The sequence below is a fragment of the Petromyzon marinus genome, chromosome 30 (assembly GCF_048934315.1).
Source record: "Petromyzon marinus isolate PM22_M1 ecotype Great Lakes invasive population chromosome 30, UKy_Petmar_22M1.pri1.0, whole genome shotgun sequence".
NCBI lineage: Eukaryota > Metazoa > Chordata > Hyperoartia > Petromyzontiformes > Petromyzontidae > Petromyzon > Petromyzon marinus.
In genome coordinates this window covers 6,278,228-6,290,273 of record NC_133696.1, presented here as the reverse complement: position 1 = coordinate 6,290,273, position 12,046 = coordinate 6,278,228, and the positions used below count along the sequence as shown (strand labels likewise).

General features: G+C 53.1%; 1 protein-coding gene across 2 annotated transcripts in view; it reads left to right on the top strand.

Moving 5' to 3' along the window:
* Positions 1–2,336: 2,336 nt before the first annotated feature.
* LOC116947514 (prickle-like protein 2) overlaps positions 2,337–12,046 on the top strand; it is a 223,020-nt gene continuing 213,310 nt past the window's right edge. For both annotated transcript variants that reach the window (XM_032963344.2, XM_076070659.1), the window contains exons 1-2: positions 2,337–2,461; positions 5,195–5,320. The gene's annotated coding sequence lies outside the window, so the exon portion shown is untranslated. The remainder of the gene's footprint in view (positions 2,462–5,194; positions 5,321–12,046) is intronic.

The window sequence follows — 12,046 nt, the reverse complement described above, 5'->3', positions numbered from 1 at the left end:
AGCCCACCCCCCCCCATTCATTTTTTTATGAATATTTCATCAGGAGAAGCTCCCCCGCACGACCGACAGTAAGTTCACCATCATGTTACTTCATTAACGCCCTTCCCCTGCGCCTCCGATTAGCACGGTTGGCTATGTACGGTGCGAAAGAAGTTCAACATACATACTGTACGCACTTTAACGTGACCCCCGTAAGGCTTATCTTGATTGCTGTTACAATTATTTCACGGATAATTATTTTTGTCCGTGATGTATTATTTTACTGTGGCCCTTATAGTTCAAGCCACACTGTTATTCGTTGATTTGAAGCTTTCGGGACTGCAGGAATCCATACTCTTTGGTTCTTTCGGTAAAGTTACGTAGGTAGAAAAATAAAAAGAAATAATAATAAAAATATTTGTTATTGACGAATATGAGTTGTTGTTTAGTTAATTGTGCTTATGCACCATTGGCAGCATTAAAATCGATTGTGTGCTGTCATTGGTGACCGGGCCGAGAGCAGCAATCGAGTGATGCAGGCGGTGCAACTGCACCCAGGGCCCATGGGGTGGGGGTAGGGCGGAGGCGCCTGGGCGTCGGGCGACGAAGAAAGAGGGCACGTGCCAACCGCGCGCTACGCGGCTGGCCCGAGACCGTCAACTCGCTAAACGCGAGAACCCGGTTTGTATCGCCGTTGGGGGCTCGTGGACACCGGGACTCGTTACCCCAGGATCCCCGGCGGTGCGGTCTCGGCGCCCTGACCCCTGAGCCACCCAGCCGAACCCCTTCGACGTTTAGCGCGCCACCATTCTCCCACGGTGCGGGCCGAGGCGTGGGGGGGGGGGGGGGTGCGCTGACTGCGGTTGTCGCGTGCGGAGATTTCGATCTCGGTGACCCGGGTTCAAATGCGCCCTCCGTGTCCACTCGGCACCTCCCTGAGGACACAATCCGCCCGCTGCACCGAGCGCTGAGCGCGATTGCCGCCCCTAGGTCAGCTCGGCAGTAACTGAGCGACGTTGACGGGAGCCTTTGTAGACAGGGGCCGACTTTGCGTGTGGCGGGAGCTCGTTTAAAAAGGCGCGGGGTGGCAGGCACCTGAATGTCAGTGAAGGGGCATGACACCGTCAAAGTTAATCGGACTTTCAACAAACGTTGAACAGGACGGGTGGCAACGCGATCTGCTTTCGTCCGTCGTGCATTCTGCTCGAGCTGCCGGCCTACTTGACGATCGCGAATTATCAGCGTCCGCCAGAAATGGAAATCGCTGCAGAAAAAAACGCCACCCGTGTTAAAATGTCGTTCCAATATTTTCTTGACTTCGTAAGAGTATTGATGTGAGGCTGAGCCGTCCACAGGGAGGATGGGATGGGGAGGGGGGGGCTCCACCCCCCTCTAGTGGGGGGCTCACCCCCCCTCTTGCCCCCCCCCCCCACTGGCGCTACAGGGCTGTGTCCCTATTAGTGGTGCTGGCCCCTTAGGGGAGGCGGGAGGGGAGGAAGGTGACCCTCAGGAATTAATTTTGGAAAAAGTGCCCCCACCTTACGATTTATAATCTCATAATAGTGAGACGATAACAGAGATGTAGGCCAAGAGAGAGACGTTCATTTACTAAACCATTAACTTCATTCCTTTGCCCAGGACAGCCTCGCCGAGTCCCGCGTGACTCTCTCGTCCGGAGGGTCCTTGCCAATCATCCGCAGTAGCTGGGTGACGAATGCTCTTAAGTGCCATCACCAATTAAGTAAAAAAATGTTTTAAAAAATGCTGGAAGTGGGGGGGGGGAGGGCGAGGTGACTTGTAACTTTTGTTTTCTTCTTAAATTTTTCAGCCTTCGGTTCCTTGCGAAGACTGCCGGAGGTTCACACGGCCGGTCGCGATCGCCGCCGCCATCGTTGTTGTTGTTGGCCACCCACGAAGCGGCGCACGCACAGCGATTCTCAAACTATCGCCCCCCAAAAAAACAGAAGCGTTGACGAGACTCAATTATCTGACCGGTCGTCCCCAGCTTGTAGTTTTGTTGTTGTTCCTGCAACTCCCCCCCCTCCTCTCCCGGCCGTGGCCACTGCCACCAACCAGCCCACGCCTTTTCAGACATGAAAATTTAGTTCTGAAGAAACAAATACATTTTACCTCCTCCCTCTCTACCCCCCCCCCCCCCCCCGAGGGTTTGGGCGGTCCTTGTGCACTTGGCATTCTTCACACACACACACAAAAAACAACATTTCAGCGGGTAGGGACGTGGAACTTAACAACAACAACAACAAAAAAACCCTAATGAGTTTGGGAAAAGGGTGTGGTGGCGGCGGCAGTGGTGTTGGGAACGGCGGCTTGTTTTTTTTTTGCACAATTCGCGTGTGTTCCGTTTCAGGATTTTCGCGCGCCGCTTTGCACGGAACGTGAAGGGCAACCCGGGCCGTGTGGGCGCCTGTCCGTTACCGCCGGGGGATCGGAGCGGTTGGCGAGCCGCGGGTAACGATCCACGGTGAGCCCGAGTTCGTTTCCTGAGCGTGATGGTGGGCCGAGTTTGACTCGGCCTAACGGTGCGTTGTGTAAACATCGGTTCTGGGGAGACAAACGCAGTCGGGCGCGATGTTGGCCACCGTCACAGCCCCCCCACCCCCTCGTGTTGCCGTGCCCACCTTCAGAGGTGCTTGCTAGCAGCACTTGCCCCATCAATCTGTGAAGGCTATACGGGGGATCTTTGTCTGTGTGTGTGTGTGTTAATGCACAACGGAAGCCCATTTCCTTGACTGTGGTTTTCCTGTTTATAAGTCTGGCCTGATTGAATGCTGTTGTCTGCTGCCAGAATGCGCGATCATCTCAAAATCTGTCGCATCAAACGTTTTTGGGGGCTTTTTTTTCGTGTGTTCCGCCTGCCTGCCTGTCCGTCTGCGTGGGTGGGTGGGTGGATGGGTGGGCCACGCCTGCACCGCCGCGCCCTCTCAGTGTGGCCGCAGCTGACGAGCGCACAGCCGGTTACCACCGCACCGCGGCCCCCACGGGCCGGAGTGGAGGCCCAGACGCCAGGCTACAAAGGGAGGGGTTGGGGCGGGGGGGGGTGAAAGTGGAGACCCCCACATTGCATTACTCGTGCCCTGGGGGCCCGTGCCAGCCACAGCAAGGCCGCTTGCCTGTCCGTCCAAAAATTGCACACCCACGCACGCCCGCGTGGGTTCCGCGTGGTCTGTCCGCTGCTGGATGAGGGCCTCCCCGTGTCGCGCCGGTCGCGGAGGTTATTTGACCGTACTTGACCGCACTGGTCAGCGCGCGTTCGTGAAGGTCTAGGTGGGGGGGGGGAGGGGAGTATAGACCCTGGGAACATAGAATTACGTCATGACGATGGTTTTGCAGCACTTCGCTCCGTTTCCCACCATTCAGCCCCGCAGAAGCCTGTAACACCTGTTATGCACAGCGATCGCGCATGAAAGTCCTATACAGGCTCAAACCTGCTTGGCCTCCGAGATCTGAACACGCTCTGGGAGGACGGCCACCGTGGAGATGGAGTGGTGTAATCAGCTGGTGTACAGCGGCGAGATGTTAACTCCCTTGCCTGGTATACAGGAAGTCATGGGTTCGATCCCGACCCTGATGCCTGTATATTTGAAGTTTGCATGTTCTCCCCGTGGTCGCGTGGATATTTCTGCGGGTCCTCCGGTTTTTCCTTCCACATTTATGCATTTAAGAGTATTTGGCTGCTATGAATTTCCACGTAATACTTCGTTGTGCTATCACTTGTGGCCAGATCACTTCTGAAAAGAAGAGCTATATACTGGAGCTCACTGGGCTTTACACCTGGTAAAATAAAATAATAAAAATGTCTAGTTTAGTTTGATAGTTTATTGATGGATCATTATATGGCGAGACTTCGAGAGATAGTGTTTTGCTTTGGGAGCTCTTAATCCAGCAGTGTTGAGATCGTAGCTGACGATAAAACATTAATGCAATATCCCACTCTTTTTAACCCCTGTATGCATGAATTCTTCACGAATATATGATCCTTATGGCGGTACCCCGGGGTACCAAATAATACAAAATGGGCCGAGGCAATTAAATATTTTATTTCTGGGACACTATTTTTTTTCCAGGGGTGTTACTTCACTCCGTGACTGGGGGTAACCAATCACTCCGAAATCGGTGGTGCTACTCCGCGATGTCGAAACGCAGCGAGGACGTTGATTGCGCTGAAACCCTGAACGCTCGTACGCACCGTGGTGGTGCTTCGTGTACAGCTCGTCGAGATGAGTCGATTGCCACGTCGCCGACCATCAACAGACTAAAAATGACTGCATCACGGACATGATGCGAGAGCCGGGGTACGATGGTACCCCAGGGTACCGTCATAATGTTCAGAGATATATACGGTATTGTTGGGTTCAATGCGATTTCAGAACCCACCCTCATCCCAAAAGTGTTGACGGATGTTCGTATAATTTCACAGCAGTCATAAGCAATAGCAGTCGACAACAGTGGACACGAAGCAAGAAGAGCGTTGAGAATCACAAAGATCCCCCGTGTAGCCTTAACAGACTGTTGGGGCAAGTGCTTTTATCGAGCGCCTATGAAGGCCGGCACGGCGCACGAGGGGGTGGCTTGCCAGCACCACGCCCAGCCGTCTTTGTCTTCCCAGTGACGATGTTTACACACCACACCAGGTACTCATTTGAGGCTGAGTCGACCTAGGGGATGCCCATGCACCGGTTGAGATGATCGTCACTTGTGGCGACGGTGAGCGGGTAATCGAACCCCGGTAGCCGGGTTTTCAGCGCGGCGCGCTAAGCGCAACACTAACGCTACCTGCCATGAATCACACACACGCTCACACACACACACAGGCAGGCGCACGCTTCACTGCTGGACTTTGCTGTCAAGCGGTGAAATATTCCATGTACGCGCACGTGTGCACTTTCACACGTTGCAGGAGGAAATTCGCATAACACGACTCCATTATGCAGAGGATATGCCCTCTCATATTATTTGTATCCGAGGCGCCATATGGTACAGTTTAGACCGATGACTAATAGCTGGACATGTATCTTTTTTTACGCGCGGTACAGTGTTACATTACCCCGGGGCTGTTTGTCTTCATTGATTTGTGATGTGTTGTGACTTTAATTGACGTAATTGATAAGTGGCGACGTTGAACTGCGGCGATGTAGATGTAGACGGGATCTGTTGTTTGTGTTTCCAATTTCTTTTCCGTGTTTCCTTTGGTTAGAGTCGACCCCGCGGACTTGGGGCGCAACATCCGCGGGGCCAGAAATCCGAACGCCCTCAGCTCGGCTCCGCGAAGAAGCGTGGCATTCCGACGAGGCGCGGCTCACCGGCTTGCACCGATGCACAGGTGCTCTTTTCACCGCATCGCGCGCCCGCGCGCGCTTTCAGACGCACTCCCGTGGCCGTCTGGAATGCTCTCCCCTCCGCCATTTGGAAGCCAACGGAGCTGTGCACTTTTAAATCATCTACATGGAAATCTCATTTCTTTAGAACTTTACTTTTGTGTTAAGCTTGTTGTCCTTCCCCCCGCCCCCCCCTCCCGCCGCCACTTCCGATTAGCACGGTTGACTACGTACGGTGTGAAATAACTTTAACATACATACACGCATGCATGAATCTCAAATAAGATAAGATACATCGGCTCCTCAAATGCCTTGAGATGATGTTCGCAGCCCGTGCAACCGATGACTGCACGAAAAAAAACCCACCGCGTACTAACATCTGGTGGTCCCATACTTGACTTGGCCAAATTTCAGCTCTGATAAATATAATTAACATATCGGTTCGACTTGCCGTGCGATGAACCTCGGCTCTCATTTTTCGTTTGCTTTGTCCGTGTCAGCATTTCTGAATCAAATTTCACACTGCAGTGGCCAACAAGCGCTAATTACGCATGTTCTTTATGCATGCCGAGCTGTTTCTCTCCACAAGCAAAATTCACCTTGCTAAAAGCACCAAATCCTGCTCTTGTTCGACCTCTTTATTTAATAACTTAAATCCCAATCCCCCTTCGGCAACTGCTCCAGACGTACGTGTCGCCGCTGTGTTCCCAGCGTGTCTCTCCAACGATTGGCGGCGTAGCTATCGAGCGCGCAGGAGGCGCAATGTGTGTATGTCGGGATCTGTTACGCAGCCGACCGTGCCAATCGGAGGTGCGGGATTACAATCGCACCGCGCTCTCGGTAGAATCGCACAACAGCGTATAACACTCAGTAAGCAGCACTCAGCTTTACGCGCGAGCGTGCGCCATCTCCACCGCGCCTCTCTCTCTCTCCGACCGGGCTGGAGAGGGGGAGCAGGCGACGGGATACAAAGAGGGCGACATTGGACGGGGGCCCCAATGCAATCCCTTGCACCAGGACCCATGCCAACCACGCCAGGCCACTCTCAACTATTTTTTTTCTGATCATTTTTGGAGAGATATGTATGTAGGTCCTGGTGTAATTCCTACAGCTGCATTCTTATTATTATTATTATTCGTAAGACTTTTAATAGAGTTCAAAAAAAACCTCTCGTTCCAGGAATGTCTGCGTCTGCAGGGACCGCGTCTGCGACCGTGCCAGCAATATGACGCACGCGCACGCTCATTAATCTTTGGGCGCGCGTCCCTCTCCAAGTTTCCTCTCAAGCTTCCTGCTGCTTCTACCCGCGGCCCTGATTAAGCTCAGAATTCAGTGTCCCTCTCGACACCGCCACCTTTCGCCTTCAGCCCCCCCCCCCCGTCCCTTTTGCTCTTTGACCTCCACCCAACTTACAAGATGCACCGTTGGTGTGTTTTTATGACTCTCTACGGGGGGTTTTTGGTTCTTTCGCTATTCCGTTGCACTTGCCCACGTCAGCGGTAGCCGATGATCGCGTGCCAAAAAAAAAAAAACCCCGGGTCGTAATTTTTAATGCACTTGCTGGCTAATGTTTTCGGGGGTGATTTGAACAAAGCAACTGCAAGAAAAATCGTGCTCTGCTTTGTTTTTCTCCAATGATCCCTCCGACGTCTTTCTGCCGAAGTCGTCGTTCGTGATCGGGAACCTGGCAGCCTGACGGACGCCGAGCTGCAAACGGAAGCCGTTGGCGGGTGTGCGAGCCAGTCCTCCGACCGTCATCAGTTCTTGAGATCGTTTCATAATTGCTACCTTTGAGATCGTTTAAAAATTCCTACCTTTTGAGGTGTCGTGATCTCAACTGTGGTTACGTTAAATATAAATGAAAAAGCTCAAATCCATCTGTGGTCAAAACAAGGTGGGGTGGCATTGCGAGAAGCCATTCAATAACCGTTATTTGATATTATTAAAAATATATATCTCACCCCTTGACACATTAGCGATCTCCACGGTGATTATTTTTGTTGGGTCCGAAATAGCAGCGCTTGAGAGGAAGCCCTGCGATATTTGTGTGTTTTGATGATCAAAAAAGAAATTCCCACCCTGAGAAAATCCAACATCTCAACGGTGGATGTGTATTGAACAATTTTTGTATCCATCTACGGCTAAAAGAGACGCCAAAACACAGCACGGCATTGCTAAGGAAGCCGTCCCTTTTTCTGCCCATCCACCCGCGCGTGGCGCCTTCACCGTGTCGCTGTAACGGAGGTTTATTAACTCGCTAATTGGGACCGCTTGAAACGGCATTGTCACCAGACGGTTAATCCCCGTTGTGCAAATCCAGCGCGCGTCCATCAGCGAGACACCTTTAAAACGGTGGCAGCCCGAACCTTAAGCAGGGCTTCGATGCCACTTTAAAAGGTTAATCTGTCACAACATCCCGCGAGCATTTGGTGGTGGTGGGGGGGGGAGTAAATAAAAAAATAAAGGAAAAAGCGAGCAACCTCCTTCAGCCACACATTCGCTAAGGAGCAAACTGGCGCACATAATCAGCAAACATCAGCCGGCCAAAATTGTCGAAGCAGAGAGGGAGAAGTGGGAGAGCTATGCCCCCCCCGCCACCGCCGCCGCCGCCTCGCCCGTGAACCGCGGTGAATCGAACCGCCGCCAACTTCAGCCGAAGGTCAGAAACGACTAAAGGCGTGGGTAGCTTGTTGTTGACATCGAGGTGCCAGCGCGCCGCGCGGCCGGGGGTGCAGCCACCGCTGGGTGTCGTGGGGTTATCCGGACGCGCCCCCTCTTCCCTCCCCCGCCTCACCGCTTCATGAGGCACGGGCCAAGAGGCAGCGTCCGAGGTGCCGCCCGCCTAAGAGGGCTGTGCAGGTGCGGGCAGATTAAAATAGCAGAGGATCGTTAGAGTTGGCATGAGACTTTGGGTGGGGAGGACTTTCATCCAGCAGTGGATTTACCATGACCATCGCCACGGTGGCTAGGAGATGTTAACTGCCTCGCCTGGTACACAGGAGTTCGTGGGTTCGATCCCGACCCTGACGCCTGCTGTATATTTGGAGTTTGCGGTGTCTCTCTCTCATCATCATCACGGTGGCTAGGAGATGTTAACTACCTCGCCTGGTACACAGGAGTTCGTGGGTTCGATCCCGACCCTGACACCTGCTGCTGTATATTTGGAGTTTGCGTGTCTCTCTCTCATCATCATCACGGTGGCTAGGAGATGTTAACTACCTCGCATGGTATGCAGGAGGTCGTGGGTTCGATCCCGACCCTGACGCCTGCTGCTGCTGTATATTTGGAGTTCGCGTGTCTCTCTCCCCGTGGTCGTGTGGACTTCTCTAGGGGTCCTCTGGTTTATCCCTCCACATTTAAAATCAGCATGCATTTGGAGTGTTTGGCTGCTATAAATGTCCACACGATAAGCCACGTTTATTGCGCTATTATTTGTGATAGCCAGGCCGCTTCTGAAAAAGAGCGGTATAGTCCAGTGGGCCTCACCTGGTAAAATAAAAAAAATAGTTCAATTGTGTTTTTTAACAGTTTCACGAGTTTGTATTTTTCTCACCGCAACCGTTCCGTGGATTGACGGAGCCCTTCGGACGCACAGCAGCATGCTCCGCGCGGAGTCAGCGACCCCGCGGCTGCGTAAGGAGTTAACGTGCTTGTATTGCAGTAGGTCGGTTGAGCGAAACGTACATCGAAATAGGGTCCCTCAGTTCTACTTATTGCGTGGCAACGGTAATTAATAATAGCTTGAGCAAATAATGTGCCACTGCGCACCACCGGGAACTGTTTGCTTGTAGGCCACCGCCGGCTTTCTTGACCTGTGTGCTATCAAGGGCAATTGCGCGAAACGTCGACTGTTACATACTTTTATTAATTTAGTCGGTGATTAGCTAGCAATGTCTTACTCAAATGGGCAACGGGCGGTGCTCGTCTGTTCACAGCCCTGGCCCAGTGGTGGAAATTCCACAGTGATATTACGAGGGCGAGTCTCCCGTGAAGGACAATCGCTGTTAGCTGGACATCTGTGACCCTGCTGCTGACCATCTGTGAAAAAGAGCTTCATAGCTCATCGGATTCCTCCAGTTTAAGCAAATATTCTGATTCTGAACTTCGCCACAAAGCGGCGGTTCCTCTTTTTACTGACGCCAGAGTGATGGTGGGCCGAGTTGGCGCACTGGGCGATGGTTTGAACTCGCAAGCCTTTCCGATCGCGAGGCACCCCCTCTCACGCCGCTCAAACCCACCCGGCCTCTGGACCCGCCACCTTTTTTTTCGACGGTGCGACCACCGGATGTGTGTCTGTATATATGTGTGTGTTTATGCTTCTTTTGCGCCGTACGTGGCCAACCGTGCTAATCGGAGGCGCGGATGCGTTTGCGCACCGCCAATTTGAACGCGGGATCGCATTTTTTTGTATGCCTTAAACTTACGATCCGTGGCTGCCACTGCTGCTGCTGCCACTGCTGCTGCTGCCACTGCCACTGCTGCCACTGCCACTGCTGCCACTGCTGCTGCCACTGCTGCTGCTGCCACTGCTGCTGCTGCCACTGCCACTGCTGCCACTGCTGCTGCCACTGCTGCTGCTGCCACTGCTGCTTCTGTGGCTGCTGCCACTGCTGTTTCTATGGCTGCTGCTGCTGCTGCCACTGCTGCTTCTGTGGCTGCTGCCACTGCCGCTGCTGCCACTGCTTCGTGGCTTCTGCACACGGGACGCGCCCCCCCCCCTGCCCCCCACCGCCCCACGTTTAATGGTTTCCATTTGGCCGGTGTTGGTTGACGCCGACGCCTCGCGTGCCTGGCCCGCATTAGCCGCCGCGGCGCTCTAGACGCTCGGTCGTAAGGAGCGCACGGCACCCCCGTGAGGCGGGGGGTGGAGGGGAGGAACGGGAGCCGACGCGCCCACGCCGTGGAGGATACTTGCTTAAGGATTTATCGTTTGACCCTGCCGCTATTGTGGGGAGATTTTTTTTCTTTCAGGGTGATGCCGCAGGCCCTTTCGGCCTGGCAAGCAGACGAGCGCCGTAAATTAGTTCTCGTCTCCTCCGGCCAGAGAACTTTTTTTTTTTAAATCCCGTCTCGCTTACGGCCCGTAAAAAATAAAAACAACAGAGAAGTCGCTGATGCATCATCCCACGAAAAAGTGACGCTTTTTTTTTTTACGGCCCGAATTTATGAGCCGTCGCTGAATAGTAACGACAGTAAGCGATACGGTGGCGGGAATATAGCCGGGATTATGAGCAGTGAGGGCAACCGGTGTCACTCCGTATTTAAACACACGCACACCCTGTCCTGCTCGCCGCGTCCCTCCTTAATGCTTTAAGGAGGGACGCGGCTGATGCCGAGTTGTCATTTTAACGTTCTGCGCTTAAGCACCCGAAAAGAAGTGGAAAGCCGCTGGACCCAGGATGGGTTTGTTTTATCGGCAGTGAATTTTATTTTACAGTCGCCGCATCGCGATGGCAGCTTTCGTCCGTGACAGTGTTACGATGTCACGAAGCGCTTCTTTGTGGCGGGGGATAAAACAACAATAACAAAAAAACGTGAAATTCCACTCCGGCCGTCAATGTCAACATCGCTCTTGATCACGCGGATCGGAAAGTCAAAAAATATCAGTCTACAGTACCATGAAAAATAATCTGTGCTTCGGGTTTCCTGGCTGGCTACTTTCCGGGCTCCTCTCGAACCCTCCAATAACTCTGTTGTTGTTAGTGGCTGAGGACCGTTAACACCGGAGCTAGCTGGGTAACTGGCTACGCGGGATTTTGCGCGTGACAAATAAGCATCGCACTGAAACGGCAAAAGAAGTTCAGAAGACGTTTAATGACAGATAGTGACACCGAAGAGGTGGGAGTAACGATTACAGAAGACTGGCCACGGTTCATTTAAAATGTCTCCAACTTTTCAATTTCTGCCGCTCTTTATTGTCATTATTTCGCGAAAATATTATTTAAATCCTAGAGAATCTATTTATATTGTTTAAAACCCAATCCATGTGCTGTCCCGTCGCGTGCATGGGTTTTCTCCCACTACTATCAACGCTCAGACATTTGCTCAAAACATCTTGAAATAAACACCCAATGGAGCAGGACACTCTTGAAAAGGGAGTCCTTGGACTCTGTCATTGATAAACAAAACAATTATTATTATTAGGCAGCTTCCTCCAAGGCTGGCAGCCTTTGGCTGTCAGACCTGGACACGGACTCAAGAGTTGCGAGACAAATTGACGTAGCGTCAGTCGCTCGCAGGTCTCTGCCAGCGCACAAAGACAAAGATCCCCCATGTAGCCTCAAAAGACTATTGGGGCAAGTGCTATTAGCGAGCACGTATGAAGGCCGGCACGGCACACTAGAGAGGTGGGTGGTCAGCACCACGCCCGGCCGCCTTTGTCTCCCCAGTTGAAATGTTTACACACTGCACCAGGTACTCATTTGAGGCCGAATCGACCTAGGGGAGGTCCAGGACCGGTTGAGATAATCGTCACCGGTGTTGGCCGTGAGCGGGAATCGAACTCGGGTCGCCGGGTTCGTAGAGCAGCGCGCTAACCACTGCACCACCGCTCCCCCAACACGCACGCACCCACAGGTCGCCGGTGTGTGGCCGCGTACGCCGATAGGCGGAGAAGAGCGGGATGCCCCCCCCCCCCCTTGTTATGGTTACGGCGCTCGGCGGATCAAAGGGCGTCTCCCGTGCTGTTGGTCCCGGCGCACGAGGGAAAAGGCCGGCCGCGGCACCGGGCA